This window comes from Cyrtonyx montezumae, unplaced genomic scaffold, assembly GCF_038088225.1.
Source record: "Cyrtonyx montezumae isolate F1298 unplaced genomic scaffold, pur_monq_1.0 scaffold_22, whole genome shotgun sequence".
NCBI lineage: Eukaryota > Metazoa > Chordata > Aves > Galliformes > Odontophoridae > Cyrtonyx > Cyrtonyx montezumae.
The window spans coordinates 12,501-19,964 of NW_027071959.1; positions in this window are offsets into that span (position 1 = coordinate 12,501).

Genomic DNA, 7,464 nt, shown 5'->3' on the forward strand with positions numbered 1-7,464 from the left:
GGACGGAAGCGCGCGCGACACGGCACCGCCCGGCCGGGGCTGACCCGCCCTCCGAGGCCGGCGGCGAAGCGGACGGGGCGCTGGGAGAAACTCCCCGGCCCGGCCGACGACGGACGTGCTAGAGGAGAACGCGACCTCGAGGCGGGCGCGACCCCTCGGCTCGAGGACCCTTTCCCGGGGCGGCACGCTCCGCAGCGGGCGGGGACGCGGCAGGGAAACCGACCTGGGTCTGCGGCGGCCCGTAATAGGCAGAGGGGACGGACCCCCGAGGCAGCGTTACGATCGTGGGACGCGCCGCGCAGAGGCTCTGGGCTCGCCCGCGCGCAGCCCCCAACTTATTCGCCTCTTCTTTCTTTTGCTTTCCGGTTTTCCCCCTCGTTTGCCACCCCGCCGCGTGGCTGCTCGCGGCCGGCACCCGACGGACCCCGAACCGAGGCAGACGCCGGCACCTCGCACCACAAACGCGGTACACCTGCGGCTCGCGGGGCCGCTCGGCAGTCACACAGCCGGCTTCGGTCGGACGAGCCCGTCCCTGGGAGCCGAGAGGGCGGGCGGACGAGCGAGCGCAGCCCGGGCTGAGTGCCCCAAAGCCGCCAAAGCCACCGCCGCTCTCGCTCCAGCGGACGAGGCACGTTTCACCTCGCGTGCTACGGGAAGCGAACTGGAGAGGAGGCCGCCCGTGCCTGAACACCGGACGCCGAAGCGCCGAGCCGCCGGGGGCCCTCTCCGACGCGACCCGAGTGGCCTCATCGATCGATGGAAGGAAGGTCTGCAAGGCGGAAGGCGCGAGCCCTTCCTGTGAAGCGGCGGAAAGACCCCGCAACGCTGTGCAGGCGGGTGTGCGTGGACAACGTACCGCGAGAGGTGCTCGCCCGTGCCTGAACACCAGCCCGCCCCACGCTACCCCGAGCGAGTCGGGGAGCGGGATTGAGCCAGCCCGCCGGGAAGCCTCTCCGACGTGCCCGAGGAGCGCCTGGGGATCAGATGGGCTCCTGCGTGCGGGTGAGGATGAGGTGCAAAAAAAACGAGGCGCCGCCACCACGACCAACGAGCTCGGGGTCCCGGCTCTTCACCGAGCGCCCTGGGACACCCACCACCACCGCTTTTCGTAGCCGCCGGGGACTCCCCCCTGCGCGCATTCGAGGGGCCGGCGGACCGGCCCGTGCCCTTCTGTTTTTTTTTTTTTCTCTCTGGCCCGCTCGTTTCCTCGCCAGCGTTTGCCCTGGTGCCGCGGGAGCCGGCTACGATCCCTTCTCACTGTCGCCTTCTCCGGCTTTTTTTCGCTCGTGGCCGCAACCCTCAGTTCTCGGAACGGCGGGGACGGGGAGGGGTGACACCGACCAACACCACCGGACCCGATCGAACGAAGAACCGGCGCTTGAGAAAACCGCCGCCGCCGCCAAACTTCCTCGCCAGCCGGCCAAACTCGCCCGTGAGCGCCCGCACATCGCCGTCTCCGGAGCAGAGTACGCACTCTCTCCTATAGACGGACAGGAAAGGCATCCAGAAAAAAGAGTCGCGCAACTCGGGCGCCGACTACCGGCGCCTGCTCGGACACAAGCCGGGCTTTACCTAGACGTAACTGGAGGCACAAAACGACAGCGACGCCTCTGGGACCTCCGGAGCAACAGCGCCACCACCCCCCCCCACCCAGGCCGCGAAGACCAAGAGAACCTGACGCCGGGTAGACCTAGCCGCAGACGGCAAGCCGACCCGGCAGCGCCCTCGCGGCGCCTCCTCGGAGCGCTCGACTCCGTCGGAGCGAGGTAGACGTGGCCGGACGTTGCACGACGACCCCGGAGCGCCCTCTAGGCAACACCGCTTGGTACGCCCGTCTCCGTCGAAACCGGGTAGACGTGGCCGCAAAACGCAAGCCGCCACGGCAGCGCCCTCTAGACCCCTCGGAACGCTCAGCTCCCTCGGAACCGGGTAGACGTGGCCGGAGACCGCGCGGCGCACCGGCTGACACCTCCGTCCGCCGCCGCCGCCGCTCGCGACGAGCGACCGCAACGGCCGTAGCCGGGAACGCGGGTCCGGCGTTCCCAAGCGGCACCGGCATCGAGCACCGGACGCAAACGTTCGAGACGGCTTTAGCAGGGTAGACGTGGCCGCCGTTTCCGAGAAGCACGGGCAGAGAGCTCTCGCCGCCGCCGTTCGGGTTAGCGCGAAACGGCTGTTGCCGGGTAGACGTGGCCGGCGTTTTTTAAACACACGCGCTGTGATTTCTCGCTGCCGCCGTTCGGGAAGCGCGAGAGGTTCGCCCGGTTCCGGGCACACTTGGCCGGAGACGGCAAGCCACTCGTCCGCGCCATCTCCAAGCCGCCGCGGAGCTCTCGACTCCGTCGGAACCGGGTAGACGTGGCAGGCGACGGCAATCCGCAAACCTACAGCGCCCCCTAGACACCTCCACGGAGCGCTCAGCTCCATCGGAGCAGGGTAGACGTGGCCGGACGTTGCACGACGACCCCGGAGCGCCCTCTAGGCAAAGCCGCTTGGTACGCCCATCTCCGTCGAAACCGGGTAGACGTGGCCGCAAAACGCAAGCCGCCACGGCAGCGCCCTCTAGACCCCTCGGAACGCTCAGCTCCGTCGGAACCGGGTAGACGTGGCCGGAGACCGCGCGGCGCCCCGGCTGACACCTCCGTCCGCCGGCGCCGCCGCTCGCGACGAGCGACCGCAACGGCCGTAGCCGGGAACGCGGGTCCGGCGTTCCCAAGCGGCACCGGCATCGAGCACAGGACGCAAACGTTCGAGACGGCTTTAGCAGGGTAGACGTGGCCGCCGTTTCCGAGAAGCACGGGCAGAGAGCTCTCGCCGCCGCCGTTCGGGTTAGCGCGGAACGGCTGTTGCCGGGTAGACGTGGCCGGCGTTTTTTAAACACACGCGCTGTGATTTCTCGCCGCCACCGTTCGGGAAGCGCGAGAGGTTCTCCCGGTTCCTAGCACAACTTGACCGGAGACGGCAAGCCACTCGTCCGCGCCATCTCCAAGCCGCCGCGGAGCTCTCGACACCGTCGGAGCTGGGTAGACCTGGCTGGACACTGCACGACAACCACGTAGCGCCCACTAGGCATCTCCCGTTTTTTACGCACTCCCTCGAAACCGGGTAGACGTGGCCGGAGGCCGCAAGCCGCCCCGGCAGCGCCCTCTAGGCGCCACCGCTCGGAGCGCTCGACTCCGTCGGAGCGAGGCAGACGTGGCCGGACGTTGCACGACGACCCCGGAGCGCCCTCTAGGCAACACCGCTTGGAACGCCCATCTCCGTCGAAACCGGGTAGACGTGGCCGCAGACCGCATGCCGCCACGGCTGCGCCCTCTAGGCGCCTCCGCTTGGCACGTCCGACTCCGTCGGAACCGGGTAGACGTGGCCGCAAAACGCAAGCCGCCACGGCAGCGCCCTCTAGACCCCTCGGAACGCTCAGCTCCGTCGGAACCGGGTAGACGTGGCCGGAGACCGCGCGGCGCCCCGGCTGACACCTCCGTCCGCCGGCGCCGCCGCTCGCGACGAGCGACAGCAACGGTCGTAGCCGGGAACGCGGGTCCGGCGTTCCCAAGCGGCACCGGCATCGAGCACCGGACGCAAACGTTCGAGACGGCTTTAGCAGGGTAGACGTGGCCGCCGTTTCCGAGAAGCACGGGCAGAGAGCTCTCGCCGCCGCCGTTCGGGTTAGCGCGGAACGGCTGTTGCCGGGTAGACGTGGCCGGCGTTTTTTAAACACACGCGCTGTGATTTCTCGCCGCCACCGTTCGGGAAGCGCGAGAGGTTCTCCCGGTTCCTAGCACAACTTGACCGGAGACGGCAAGCCACTCGTCCGCGCCATCTCCAAGCCGCCGCGGAGCTCTCGACACCGTCGGAGCTGGGTAGACCTGGCTGGACACTGCACGACAACCACGTAGCGCCCACTAGGCATCTCCCGTTTTTTACGCACTCCCTCGAAACCGGGTAGACGTGGCCGGAGGCCGCAAGCCGCCCCGGCAGCGCCCTCTAGGCGCCACCGCTCGGAGCGCTCGACTCCGTCGGAGCGAGGTAGACGTGGCCGGACGTTGCACGACGACCCCGGAGCGCCCTCTAGGCAACACCGCTTGGAACGCCCATCTCCGTCGAAACCGGGTAGACGTGGCCGCAGACCGCATGCCGCCACGGCTGCGCCCTCTAGGCGCCTCCGCTTGGCACGTCCGACTCCGTCGGAACCGGGTAGACGTGGCCGCAAAACGCAAGCCGCCACGGCAGCGCCCTCTAGACCCCTCGGAACGCTCAGCTCCGTCGGAACCGGGTAGACGTGGCCGGAGACCGCGCGGCGCCCCGGCTGACACCTCCGTCCGCCGGCGCCGCCGCTCGCGACGAGCGACAGCAACGGTCGTAGCCGGGAACGCGGGTCCGGCGTTCCCAAGCGGCACCGGCATCGAGCACCGGACGCAAACGTTCGAGACGGCTTTAGCAGGGTAGACGTGGCCGCCGTTTCCGAGAAGCACGGGCAGAGAGCTCTCGCCGCCGCCGTTCGGGTTAGCGCGAAACGGCTGTTGCCGGGTAGACGTGGCCGGCGTTTTTAAAACGCGCGGTGATCTTTCGCCGCCGCCGTTCGGGTTAGCGCGGAACGGCTGTAGCCGGGTAGACGTGGCCGGCGTTTTTTAAACACACGCGCTGTGATTTCTCGCCGCCACCGTTCGGGAAGCGCGAGAGGTTCTCCCGGTTCCTAGCACAACTTGACCGGAGACGGCAAGCCACTCGTCCGCGCCATCTCCAAGCCGCCGCGGAGCTCTCGACTCCGTCGGAACCGGGTAGACGTGGCAGGCGACGGCAATCCGCAAACCTACAGCGCCCCCTAGACACCTCCACGGAGCGCTCAGCTCCATCGGAGCAGGGTAGACGTGGCCGGACGTTGCACGACGACACCGGAGCGCCCTCTAGGCAAAGCCGCTTGGTACGCCCATCTCCGTCGAAACCGGGTAGACGTGGCCGCAAAACGCAAGCCGCCACGGCAGCGCCCTCTAGACCCCTCGGAACGCTCAGCTCCGTCGGAACCGGGTAGACGTGGCCGGAGACCGCGCGGCGCCCCGGCTGACACCTCCGTCCGCCGCCGCCGCCGCTCGCGACGAGCGACCGCAACGGCCGTAGCCGGGAACGCGGGTCCGGCGTTCCCAAGCGGCACCGGCATCGAGCACCGGACGCAAACGTTCGAGACGGCTTTAGCAGGGTAGACGTGGCCGCCGTTTCCGAGAAGCACGGGCAGAGAGCTCTCGCCGCCGCCGTTCGGGTTAGCGCGGAACGGCTGTTGCCGGGTAGACGTGGCCGGCGTTTTTAAAACGCGCGGTGATCTTTCGCCGCCGCCGTTCGGGTTAGCGCCGAACGGCTGTTGCCGGGTAGACGTGGCCGGCGTTTTTTAAACACACGCGCTGTGATTTCTCGCCGCCGCCGTTCGGGTTAGCGCGAGAGGTTCGCCCGGTTCCGGGCACACTTGGCCGGAGACGGCAAGCCACTCGTCCGCGCCATCTCCAAGCCGCCGCGGAGCTCTCGACTCCGTCGGAGCTGGGTAGACCTGGCTGGACATTGCACGACAACCACGTAGCGCCCTCTAGGCATCTCCCTTTTTTTACGCACTCCCTCGAAACCGGGTAGACGTGGCCGGAGACCGCAAGCCGCCCCGGCAGCGCCCTCTAGGCGCCTCCGCTTGGCACGTCCAACTCTCTCGAAACCGGGTAGACGTGGCCGGAGATTGCAAGCCGCCCCGGCAGCGCCCTCTAGGCGCCTCCGCTTGACACGTCCAACTCCCTCGAAACCGGGTAGACGTGGTCGGAGGCCGCAAGCCGCCCCTGCAGCGCCCTCTAGGCGCTTCCGCTTGGCACGTCCAACTCCCTCGAAACCGGGTAGACGTGGCCGGAGGCCGCAAGCCGCCCCGGCAGCGCCCTCTAGGCGCCTCCTCGGAGCGCTCGACTCCGTCGGAGCAAGGTAGACGTGGCCGGACATTGCACGACGACCCCGGAGCGCCCTCTAGGCAACACCACTTAGTACGCCCAGCTCCGTCGTAACCAGGTAGACGTGGCCGCAAAACGCAAGCCGCCCCGGGAGCGCCCTCTAGACCCCTGCTCGGAACGCTCAGCTCCGTCGGAGCAGGGTAGACGTGGCCGAACATTGCACGACGACCCCGGAGCGCCCTCCAAGCGCCTCCACTTGGCAAGCTCAGCTCCCTCGAAACCGGGTAGACGTGGGCAGAGATCGCACGGCTCCCCAGCTGACACCTCCGTCCGCCGTCGCCTCCGCTCGCGACCGGATCGTCCGTGGCCGGGGACGCGGGTCGGGTCCGGCATCCCCAAGCGGCACCGGCATGGAGCCATCCGAGCTGGGCAGACCTGGTCCTGGGAATGCCAAACTCGCCGGCAGCGGACTCTTGCCGCTGACGTACGGGACACGCGGTTCGCTGAAGGACCGGACCGACCCGGCGAGCCACCCTGTGCACACACGGGAACCTACGCCGATGCGGAGCTTTCGGGTGCGTGTGCGCCGGGTAGACCTGTCCGGAGATCGCGAGCCCCCGCCGGCAGCGCCCTCTGGCCGCCGCTGCGGAGCGCGCAAGTCGGGCGGGGCCGGCAGGGGCCGGGCGGAGCCCTCCCGACATTCCCGAGCCGGAACCGGAAGCGACCATCCGCCATCTTGTCAGCAGCCGCGTGGCGCGGTCGGGCGGGAGCGCACCCGTTGAGTGTCGGCGTCGCTCTCCCGTTTGTTTCCTTTGACTCCCGACGCAATCCTAGATCGAGTATTTGAGACCTAAGCGGCACCGGGCTCGCGGCGGGTGCTACGGAAGGACCCGGGAAGAGCGGGCGGACGGGCCGAGGTAAGCCCTATGCGCTTGAAGGGGGCCAAGCGGCGGGAGCTCGGGGTCGGTCACGGCCGCTCCGGGCCACCACACGGGCTCGGGGAGGAGCGGGCAGAAAAGCGCCTGACGGGGTGGGACCTCGGCCTCCCGGAAGAGCCGGGCGGCCGGGGAGCCATTGGGTCGGCGCCACGAGCGGGAAAAAATGGAAAAGCGGGAAAGCGAGGCGCTACAGGCGTGCAGACGTCCAGCCCCTCCCCCCGCCCAGAAAAGGATCCCTATGGGTCTCTATGGGTTCCTGCGGGGCGCTGTGCAGACACAGCGGGGTTCCAATCGCTCTCTGTTGGACCCTATGGGTCGCTGCGGGTCTCTATGGGGCGCTATGAGTTCTGCATGGGCCCCTGTGTGGCTCTAGGTGCCCCTCGGGGGCACAATGTTCTCTCTGTGGGTCCCTATGGGGCACTCTGTGGGCACAATGGGGTCCCTATGGCTCTCCATGGGGCACTAAGGGGTCTCTGTAAGGCTCTATAGGGTCTCTGTGGAACTCTGTGTGTCCCAGTGCGTCCCTATGGGGCTCTATGGGGTGTCTGTGGGGCTCTAGGGGTTTGGATGGGGCACTATGGGGTCTTAATGGGGTCTCTGTGGGACGGGTATTT